Source organism: Protopterus annectens, chromosome 7.part0 (assembly GCF_019279795.1).
Source record: "Protopterus annectens isolate FY-2018-M chromosome 7.part0, PAN1.0, whole genome shotgun sequence".
Taxonomy (NCBI): Eukaryota; Metazoa; Chordata; order Ceratodontiformes; family Protopteridae; genus Protopterus; species Protopterus annectens.
The window spans coordinates 218,225,285-218,237,436 of record NC_056739.1 but is presented as its reverse complement, the minus strand read 5'-3'; the positions used below and the strand labels follow the sequence as shown (position 1 = coordinate 218,237,436).

Sequence of the window (12,152 nt, the reverse complement as noted above, 5' to 3'; positions counted from 1 at the left end):
CAAAGTTACACAGCATATAATATAACAATATCATCTTTATCTCTATCTCCTGGCATCCTAGGATGCTGGGTTTTGAATGAGATGATGAGTGGGCCAGTATGGGACAATAACTTAATGGTCATGATGGGGACTTTTTCATAAGTACATACTGGTAAAACCTTCATGTTAATCATAAATTGCAGACCCTTACAGACTGTATTCAATAACACCAGATTAAAGCTTTCAATTACTACTGAGAGATGATCCTTAAGAGTTCAGCTAAACCAATTTACAATACAGTGCAGAAATGTAAAAGACAAGGCATTCCATGTGTTCACCTGGAAAAGCAGACAGGGAAGGGATAACACCTGGTGATCATTTAAAGAGGATTGTTGAACATGCCATGTGCCATGCCTATAGCACTAATATTAAGAGGCACTGATGTTACAAATGAAATGGACACTATTTTACAGAAAGTACAGGTATACTGCATTAGTGACATTGGGCACAAAATAACAGAGTGCCCAGATATGGAAGTATTAATAAGATCTGAGAAACTTAAAGGAGAAATATTTTTAAAGAATTGCAAATACCTAACTTATACCAAAAGAATTCTAGAAAAGCAGTATGGTGTAGAAACAGCACATAGTACATGTTGATGAACAAACAGCTAGCCTTTTGATGTTCTTTTGTGTTTTGAAGTGTACACCTCACATCCATAATAATATCTCTTGTTCTTCACTGTTTTCTGAATGTTGACTGCACTTTTGGCAATTCATATTCCAAGTATTGTTGTAATTTGCACAAAATAATATTGAGAAAAATCTTGCTGGAGTTGGGATCACAGCAACTGTGCAATAATTTCCATATCAGTCAAATCACCTTTCTTTAAAACACGTATAAACACAGAATTTTTCCAATTACTCTATATCTGGCACTCTGGCAAACTCCCTTAGTGACCACCTCACAGCCTTCGCTGTTCAAAACTGCTCATCCATATCAACAGTCCATAACATCAGAGTAATACAGGACCAATCTAAATTATGTCCTCAGACCTTCAACAGTATCCTAAGTAGCTACAACTGGTGTCTTAAAACTCTCCCTCTAGATGATGCCCTCCTTTACTTCAATAATTCCTTTCTAAATATCTTTCACAGTTTAGCTCCTACTAGAACTAAGAAAATCAAATCTAACCCTGCCCCATGGTTATCTAAATCTACCAGAGAAATTATGAAAAAATGGTCAAAGCCTGGAAATGCTGTCTCATATCCAAAAATCCTTCCAACCTTATCCATTATAAACAGCTTCGAAACCAAGTTGAAAAACTTGTCTGCAAAGACAAGCAACAATACTTCTGGAATTTACAAACAAACAGAAAAAGTAACCCTAAACCTGTATGGTCTTCTATTAATAATCTTTTACACCCTGTTACCAGACCTAATCGATGTCCATACCCTAATATGCCACCTGACCTTATCACCTCTAAATTCAACTCTTACTTTATTGATGCTATAGCCAATTATACAGCCTCCTTCTCCTCAGCTCAATCATCCAACTACTTCCCTATACCAACTCCTCTCTTCCACCACTACATAATCGCTCCAACCCAAATATCACTACCCAAAACTCTATCACGGAACCTCACCATCTAGAATTCAATCTCTCCCTCATCTCCACATCCTCCATAAAAAAACTCTTTCAGAATCTAAAGCCCTGTTCTAATTCTGCTGACAATATTCCTGCCAAATTCCTTAAGATTACCACTGACTCAGTAGCCCACCCAACAAGTATCCTTATCAACAGGTCCATCCAGGAATCTCACGTTCCTTGCCTTTAGAAAAAAGCTATAATCCTCCCACTCCATAGAGGTGACCCATCATCTGACATCTCAAATTTTTGACCCATTGCTATTCTATCCCCTATTTCAAAAATTCTAGAACAATGTGTCCAGAAACAACTCATCCATTACCTTTCTAAATAACAAGATCCTCTCCCCAACCCAACATGGATTTCGTCCAGGGCACAGCGCATCTACTGCTCTGATCTCTTGCCTAGATATAATCAACAAAGCCCATGACTCAGGCCATACAGTATCAGCTCTCTTTCTGGATCTATCAAAAGCATTTGATACTATCTCCCATACCATTCTCCTGTCTCAACTTACATCCATAGGATTATCCTCTCAATCACTTAACTGGTTTAAGAGCTATCTCTCAGACAGACAACATGCTGTCAAATGGCAAAACTCTATTTCTCCCTACCTCATAACCCTACAGGCATTCCACAAGACTTAATTGTAGGACCTTTTCTGTTTAATATATTCATAAATAACCTACACCAAGCTATTCCAAACACCTCCCTAGTCCAGTATGCAGATGACTTGACCATCGTCTGCTCTGCTCCCAACCCAAACACTCTACAACAAATAACCCAAACAGCATTCACTACTGTAGAATCCTGGCTCCACAAAAAACAACTCTCTCTTAATGCCAACAAAAACTAAGCTTATGCTGTTTACCCACAAAATAAATACTATTCTCAATAAAGAAGGTTTTAATATAATCTCACTAAACTGTACGAAAATTGAATTAGTAGCCAATACTAAATTATTAGGAGTCAGAATAGATGAAAACCGAAAGTTCAACCTGTACGTCCAATCAAATATCAACAAAACACACAAAAAACTAGGGATACTATACAGGCATAACAGGTTTCTCTCCTTACCAACTAAACACGCTCTCATCCTCACCTACCTACTACCATCTTTAACCTTTGGTGCACCACTGTTAATTAACTTACAGTCTTCCCTGAAACTAAAACTAGAGTCCTGCTACAATAAGACTGCCAAATTCACTACAGGTAGTTGCCACTTCTCCTATCATTGCACAGCCCTAAGGAAACTATAACAGCTAGAATTCCCTCATGCCCTGCTTTCAATTTCCTACTTGCCCACTACTCCCCTCTTAGGCCTCTATGATCATAACACCAACACTTACTCCAAATTCATAAACCAAATCTACCTGCAGGAAAACTCCTATAGTCCTGGGTCATTGCCAGATTATGGAATAACCTCACCTCCTCTATACGTAGTGAACAACATCCCTTTAACTTCAGAACTGCCCTCCATAATCATCTCTTTTCTAACTGGATATGCAACTGCACTAATGCACCTCCTGCTACCTATGAAGCCATTACTTGACTCTGTATCAGTCTCAGCTAGCCATGCTTCTATGTTTTCCAGTCAATCTAACTACCCTGTATTGTGCCTACACTATCTAGCCTCTCTGACCTCTCTGTCTCTTGCACTATATATGTAATAGAAAATGCCTAAAATGAACTTTCTCTGCACTCTTATTGACTGCGATAGTATTAATTTGTTTCCCTCCTGCTATTAACCTTAATCTCTTTGTCACTACTTTGAATTGCCATTGATAGCCTGTATTCATTCTGCTCTCATCTCTCTATTATCCTCAATTTAACTACTAGAGGCACAAATTCTGTACCATTTGTCTACCTGATTCTGGTGGATTTTATTCATTTTTAATTTGCTCCTATGGATACACTGGATTTTTTGTATTTTTTTGCTGATTATGTCATAATAAGTTGTAAACGTATTTATTTGCTCATTTTAATATGCTCCTATGGATACTCTGGATTTCTTGTATTTTTTTGCTGATTATGGCGTAAAAAGTACAGTTTTGTACCTACCATAAATGTAGATGTTCGAGTGCTAATACAGCTGCAGTCATAACAGATGGGTTCTCCTGCCGTCAGGCGGGTCCTCGGTCAGCCGAATTCCAAAGTCTAGGTCCGGCGTCGGTTGTCGTCGCTTTACACAGCCGACGCCATTTTCTTAAGTCTTTCTTGCCCCAGATGTCAGGTGCCCCCAGAAGGAAGGCAAAATATATAAAAAGATATATATAGATGTATATATAATATATAATCACGCATTACAATATAATCAAAAACCAGTAGTTGCAAGCAAATACACCATAGAAGGATAACCCAATCAAGTTGTGAGATGAGGAGTTAGCCACTAGGTCTGTACCCAGAGGGGAAGGAGGGAGAGAAACCTGGACTGCAGCTGTATTAGCACTCGAACATCTACATTTATGGTAGGTAAAAAACTGTACTATGTTCATCGTGCATACAGCTGCAGTCATAACAGATGGGTAGAATCCCAAAGCTACGCACAGGGTGGTAGGCACTAGGTGGAAATGGGAGGAGCCAGAATGCCCTGCAACACAGCAGTGGCAAAGCCTGCTCTAGTTTTGGCATATAAAGGTAGGTGGTAGTGTTTAGTGAAGGTATGCACAGAACTCCAAGTGGCTGCCTCCAAAATATCTTTGGTAGGGACTCCTCTGAGGAAGGCTGCAGAGGTAGCTGTGGCCCTTGTGGAGTGGGGTCTGATGCCTGCAGGTACAGATTTACCATGAAAGGAGTAACAAAACCGTATGCAGTGGCCTATCCATTTTGAAATAGTCTGTTTGGAAATTGGCTTCCCTTGAGCTCCTACAGCATAGGACACAAAGAGTTGTTCTGATTTCCTGAAAGGCTTTGTTCTGTCCAAATAGTAACGTAGCTGTCTGTGGATGTCTAAGGAATGTAGCAGCCTTTCCCCTTTGTTTTGAGGATTGGGGTATAAGGTAGGTAAGTGTATGGCCTGATTTAAAGCTACCCTGGATATTACCTTAGGCATAAATGACGGGTTGGTTCGTAGGGAAATCCTGTCCTGATGGAAGATGAGAAAGGGCTGCACAGCCATGAGGGCTTGTAGTTCCGAAACCCTACGAGCTGAGGTAATGGCCAGAAGGAAAGCTGTTTTCCAGGACAAATATTGCAAATCTGTTGAGGCAGCTGGCTCAAAGGGAGGCAATGTTAATTTTTCTAGAATGTAATTAAGATCCCAGGCTGGTATTGGTTGTTTCCTTGGAGGTCTTATATTCTTAGCCCCTCTGAGGAACTGTCTTAAGAGTGGGTGGGAGAATAATGGTGGATCAGTGTTGTATTCAGCAGAAATGTCTGAGGCATGGATTTTGATGGAGGAAAATGAAAGTCCACTGTTCAACAGCTCAGCTAGATACTGTAATATCTGAGGTAAATTCAGTTTTCTAGGATCCTGGCCTTTTTTCTCATTCCAAGTGCAAAACCGTTTCCATTTTGCGGAGTAAGCCTTTCTAGTAGATGGCCTTCTGGCCTCCAAAATGACATCCTGCACCTCCTTGGAGAGTAGGGTCTGTTGTGGTGTTAAGGAATTTTCCATGCAGCCAGATTGAGTGTTTTCAGCTGACTGTGAAGAGTTTTGTAGCTGTGCTGAGTCAGTAGAAGATGCATTAGAGGTAGGATCCAGGGAGGAGAATGTGTTAGGCTCCTCAGGAGTGGGTACCAGTGTTGTCTTGGCCAGTCTGGAGCGATCAGTATCATCTTCGGTCTGTCTGCTCTTGCTTTCAAGAGCACCTTGGGCAGAAGAGGCAAAGGTGGGAAGGCGTAAACTGTCCGTGCTGCCCAACTGAAAGAAAGGGCGTCCACTCTCCAGGCCTTTGAATGGAATGTCCTTGAGCAGAATTTTGTCAATTGATGATTCCTGTGGGAGGCAAAGAGATCTATGTCTGGCCTTCCCACGCTTGGATTATCTTTGTAAACACTTGAGGATGCAACTTCCATTCGCATGGGTCTGTCATATTTCTGCTTAGATTGTCTGCCAGCGTGTTTTCCAAACCTGGCAGGTACTGTGCTTGAAGTTCAATTTGCCATTCCAGAGCCAAGTTCCAAAGTGACATGGCCAGCCTGCACAGGGGGTATGAATGTGTTCCTCCTTGTTTGTTTATGTACCGCATTACTGTGGTGTTGTCTGTTCTTATCAATAATTGCCCTGGATGCAGGAGGTCCTTGAAAGCTGTAATTGCATTTATCACTGCTAGCATTTCCTTTTGATTGATGTGAAGGTGCTTTTCCTTTTGGGACCATTTGCCCTGAATGCACCTGTCTGTCATGTGTGCCCCCCAGGCGTAGTCTGAAGCGTCTGTTGTGATGACTTGATTTGCTTGAGGCTTGCAGAATGGTAGACCTGTGTTTGTTTGGCATGCTTGGGCCCACCATAGAAATTCCTTTTGCAAACATGGGATTAGTGGTATTATTGTTTCCAAACTGTGGCTGTGTTGAGACCATAGGTTTTTTAGGTACCATTGAGGTTTCCTCATATGCAACTTTGCACATGGGATTAGAAGAATGCAAGATGCCATGAAGCCCAGATCCTGCAGGATTTTCCTTGCAGTTAGCCTGGTACAATTTGCTAGTATTTTGAAGTACTGAGTTAGTTGCCCCTGTTTTTCTGGCATAAAATAGGCCATCTGGGTGTTTGTGTCCAAGCTGGCACCCAGGAAAATTATTTTCTGAGATGGTGTTAGCCTGGATTTCTCTTTGTTGACTGTGTATCCCAGAGAATTCAATAACCGTGTTACATAAGCCAGATGTTCCAGAAGTATGTGTTTGCTGTCCGCTTGGATCAGGCAATCGTCCAAATAAGGGTAAATTTGTATCCCTTGAAGTCTGCAGTAGGCAATTACTGATGCCAGGCATTTCGTGAATACTCTGGATGCAGTAGATAAGCCAAAGGGCAATGCAGAGAATTGATGGTGGATTGAACCTGCAAGAAATCTGAGGTATCTTCTGCAGTTTTGTCTGATAGGGACATGCAGGTATGCCTCCTTGAGGTCCAATGTTACCAGCCAAGACTCCTTGCCCAGCATGGGAAGAAGCTGCTGTAAGGTGAGCATCTTGAATTTTGGTACGAGTAGAAATGTGTTTAGGATGGATAAGTCCAAAATGGGTCTCCAATCGGTTCCTTCCTTGGTACCAGGAATAGTCTGGAATAAAAACCTTGACCTTGTTCGTGAGTAGGTACCTCTTGAATAGCTTTCATGTCCATGAGCTTTGAAATTTGTATTTGAGCCTCTGCCCTTTGATTGTGTGGCAGGTTCGGCATGCCTCTCATTTTTGGAAGTGTGTGAAAATGAAATCTGTAGCTTCTGTTTATAATTTCCAGGATCCATTTGTCTGTTGTGATAATATGCCAATTTTTTGAAAATAATGTCAGTTTTCCTCCCAAGGGTGCTGCCAGCTGAGACTTGCTTGGCATGCAAAGGGGAAAGTCATTGGGTTTGTTTCCTGTATTGTTGTGCACTGTCTTCGCCACCTCTTGGTGCTGGAGTTTGCCATTGTCTGCCTCTATATGATCCTTGAGATTGTCCTCCGCCCCTTGTGTGCCTGTATCTACCTCTTTGGGGCTTGTCCGTGGCTGGAAAGGACCAGTTTTTTGAAGGCCAATTTCTGCTAAAACGTGGTGGTTGTACCTGTAGAAAAGCTTTGACAGTTTGCATAGATTTAGCTTTTTCTTCCATTTTCCGTAGTATCTCCTCAGCATTAATACCAAATAATACATCCTTTTGTAAAGGAGCATCTAGTAGTTTAGCTTTAACATGATCAGGCAAGGTTTGTTCCCTAAGCCAGGCATGTCTACGAATGACTGATCCTGTAACAGCAGCTCTACTTGAGGCCTCTAGAGCATCATAGCCACATTGTAATGTGTGTTTACCCATTTGTTCTGCACTATGCATCATATCCTGCAACTCCTTCAAATCTGGTTGTTCAGGTTGTGACATTTTATTCCTTAATTGTGATAACAGAAACTGCTGATATTTAAGCATATGGAACTGACAATTTAAGGCCCTCATGGCTAGGGTGGCAGAGGTATATACCTTTTTTCCCCACCTTTCTAAGGATCTAGACTCTCTTTCGGAAGGTAATGGGTTCTTAGCAGTAGAGGCCTTCATTCCCTTGGGGCCTTGAGAAATGGTTTCAGGGTCAGCATTATGGCTTTTGTAAAGAAATTGGTGTGAGTTAGGAACTCTGTAGTACATATCAGGCTTGACTGGGGCAGGAGGCAGGGAATCCGGATTAAGGCAAGCCTCCGAGTAAACATCATCAAGTATGTCCAGGACAGGAGGTATCGCCAGAGGTCTGTGCTGAGGTAGCAAAAGAAATTCCCTAAGTCTTTTCTTGGAATCTGAAAAATCTTGGCCTTCCCAATGGAAGTGCTCCCTCAAGGTATGCAAGGTTTCCCCGAAAGAAAAATCCTCTGGGGGGGATACAGAAGGAATGGACTGCTCTGCATCAGAATCTTCAAAAGGGGAGTACGAGTGCTCCTCTTCATCAGAATCTTCTGAAATAATGGAGCCCTGGTCAGAAGAGGGAGAATCTTCCTCCACTCTGGGTCTCTTGTCCGGAGGGGGATGGGAACCCCTGATAAGAGTAATTAAATCCTCAGCCATTTTGAGCATCTGCTTTTTAGGCATGGGACCTGGAGATGGGCCCTGTGCAACAGGCCTCTTGGGATGCATGGCTGATTTGGACTTAATAAAGGCCTTTATGGAAAAGGAAGATGAGGGTCTGAAGACACCATGGGTGGAAGTGGACCTGTCCACATTAAGAGGCTCAACACTCACAGTGGCTTCGGTAGCTGTAGTCAGGGTATGGGCCGAGGTACCTGCGGTCTTGGTTACAGAAGACACTGCCAGAGAAGTGTCGTCGGTAGTCAGGGGCTGCATAGGCGCCTCGCTGAGAACCGGACCACGTGTAGCCGGTTTTGGCATGGTGTCGGTGGAGGCCGCGGACCTCGCGTGTCAGTCTTTGTCCTTGCGTTTTTTGGATAAAACGGTAGTCGGAGTCTCCGACGACATTTTATAATCAAAAGCTTTACCAAAAAAATGCTGGGCGAACTCCGCCCGACGCTTAATAGTGCGTTTATTGAAAGTAGCAGAAAAGCGACAGCCCGAGACGTCGTGGTCTGGGCCTAAACAAGGTATACAGAGGGAATGGAAATCCTTATGCGGTATTTGCTTCCCACAAGAAATACAATTGTTAACTTTGTCTGACATTGGTCTGAGGCAAGAAAAGTTTCCCCAACGGGGTACTTAGCTTTAAAGAAGACTTCGGTTTCCAAATTTTCGTAATTTCAGGAGCTGGCCGACCGGCACTTGCGAACTGCTTCTGCTTCGGGCACCGCGCGGCAAAAAAGACTGAAGAAAATGGCGTCGGCTGTGATTTATATACCCCTGTCGCACTGACGTCAGGAAAGAAAGCGACGGCAACCGACGCCGGACCTAGACTTTGGAATTCGGCTGACCGAGGACCCGCCTGACGGCAGGAGAACCCATCTGTTATGACTGCAGCTGTATGCACAATGAACATCGTTGTAAACGTATTTATTTGCTCATTTTAATTTGCTCCTATGGATACTCTGGATTTCTTGTATTTTTTTGCTGATTATGTCATAATACTTTGTAAACGTATTTATTTGCTCATTTTAATTTGATCCTATGGATACTCCAGATTTTTTTCTTTGCTCTTTTGCTGATTATGTTATAATACTTTGCAAACATGTATTTTATACTGTTATTTTTCCTGGAGCTTTTCTCCCCAGACCTCCATTGAAAATGAACTTTTCAAGGTTCAGTGGACTTTCCCAGTAAACAAATGTTAATAAATTAAAATTATTAAATAAATAAATTAGTCAGCCATTTTTTCTTTCTTTTTCTCTGGCTGGGCCTTGCAAGTACTGTGACAGCTGCATCCAGGTGTTGTAATACTTCAGTGGGAATGCTGTCAATATGTTCTTTGGAGAAAATACCTTCTAATGCTTCTTCTACTACTTGTTTTATCATTACCGGCTCCTGATCAGAAGGTACAGGCTGACATGATAGTTGATCAGTTTGATTTTTACAGTATAATCATTTGATGCAGTCTTTTCAATGTTTATAATCTTCTCAGCATTGTTTAACATAGATCCCTCAGCAGTGGGATACCAAGGTAGGACAATGGCAGCAGTCCACTCCAGGTGCAGACAGTAAGCAGGGGGTGCACTGTCAGCAAACAGCATGTCTTCCCCTAACACAAGGTGCCATGGGGCACAATAGGCAAATGCTAATGGTGTGGTAGTGCAGTAACGGCATTCAGAAATGAACAGAGAAAAGCATTTGCATTCATGGCTAAACTGTGCATAACTGTAACTGTAGCAAGACACTTGCTAGATTTGTAGCAAGTGGTTTGCTACAGCTTCAGAACAGAAGGACATTAGGAAAGTTTTTTGGCCCTCACCTTTGACAAGACTACACTTTCTTTTTTTTTTCTGAACTATCCATAAAGGATATCAGATAACCTAGCTATGCCACTGTATTTCAATGCCTTTTAACATTCTGTCTCAAAGTTGGAATTTTCTTTGTAGGTCTGATAGTTTTAGGAAAGCCACTCTTGGTCTTCCTTGCATTTTTGTTTTATTTCTATCTCCTTGCATGCATTGGTGTATTGGTGTAGTGCTGATTTTTGTTTCATCTTATGTCACATTGGAAATTCCCGTTATGTTCTCCAACTACCTGTCCAGATACTTTGGCTTTAGGTTCTGTGCGTTTCTAAAAATATACAAGGTGTCTTCATTCAACCATTCTGACCATGTTCTCCTTCTCACTTTTTGCAAGGACTTTTCACTTTCTTGAAATACATCTTTTTTGTTGTCTCCCAATAACTCTCTTGGTACTCCTGCCACTAGTATCTAATGCAGCAAATCGACTTCATATAAAGTCTTTGAACTCTGGTAGTATATATTCAAACTTCACCAGGTATCTGGATGGTTGACACTTTTCTAGCTTTAGCTTGATTTTGTTTTGTAGAAGATGGTGATCTGCACCACAGTCAGAATCAGATTTTGCTTTTATTGATGTTAACGGACTTTTCCATCATTTACTTCCATAGACATAGTCAATTTGATTTCTGTACAACTCACTGGGTGAAGTCCATATGTACAATTACTGCTGATGTTACGGAAATAATGTGCTTCAAATGGACAGACTGCCTGTCTTAAAAAAAAAAATCCGTCAGATAATTTCCTGCTTCATTTCTATTGCCAAGAATACATTTTCCAACCACAAAACCTTCTTTGTTCCCATCATTTTGTTCCAGGTGGCCATTGCTATCAGTATATATCATCTGCATATTTATTGGTTTCAGCTTTTACTTGCTGGCAAAACTGATAAACTTAGTTGTATTCTTTCTCTGCTGTTGGTAAATGTATTTGAACGATAGTTATGATAATGAGCATAACTCACAAAAGAATAAATAGCAAGCATTCACTGACTTCTCTGCATTTTATTACAGTTCTTGCAGGCTTTTTGTTAAATATAAACGTGACACCATTTCTACTTTGTCTTTCACTTCTGTCATAGTATAACGTGTCCATCAGATCCAGACTGTCTGACACCAGTCCATTTCAGTTCAATGATACCTAATAGACTGAGCCGTACATGTTGCAGTTTGTTTCTGACTTCCTCTAGCTTTCTTTGGGTTGTACTTCATACATTCTATGTCCTAATAAGCATGATATTGCTGCAGCTTCTAACCCTCATTTCATGCAGAGTAGCACCAGTAGTTAGCCATCCTAAAGGCTTTAAACCAACAGCATCATATACACTGGCGTTACTCTGAATTTAAACCAATAGCATCATATACACTGGCGTTACTCTGAATTTAAACCAACAGCATCATATACATTGGCGTTACTCTGAATTTAAACCAACATCATCATATACACTGGTGTTACTCTGAATTTAAACCAACAGCATCATATATACTGGCGTTACTCTGAATTTAAACCAACAGCATCATATACACTGTCGTTACTCTGAAGACTATTCGGCATTTCCCCAGTAACATGTAGACTGCCTTCCAAACTGAAAAGCTCCTCTTCTACCCTTATAGAGCAGTGTGTTTTAATGTCACTATCCAGCCATACCGTTTTCATGACAAGATATGGAAGTAGATTTCCATGCAGATAACATTAATGGTGCTACCGCCATTATCATATGCCTGCTGCTGTCCAGTATGGCACACTTTGTGCCAGATAGCAGAAGTATCTTATACATAATCTATCAAACAGTTTTGTTGTGGTATCCTACACTTTGCAGATACCATACTTCTCACTGTGCTGGCTAAAAGTAAATTTGTTTTCTGATTATCTAGCAATGTTGCTGCTATTGTTTATCTGTATGCTATTGGTATTTCAAAGAATGCATTGCTTCTGTGTTCTCAATACTGACTGCTCAGCTAGACGAAACATTAGATGC

At 41.3% G+C, this 12,152-nt stretch overlaps 1 protein-coding gene across 1 annotated transcript in view; it reads right to left on the bottom strand.

The window, feature by feature from the left end:
• AMPD1 (adenosine monophosphate deaminase 1) overlaps positions 1-12,152 on the bottom strand; it is a 238,292-nt gene that overhangs the window by 86,432 nt on the left and 139,708 nt on the right. The window lies entirely within an intron of this gene.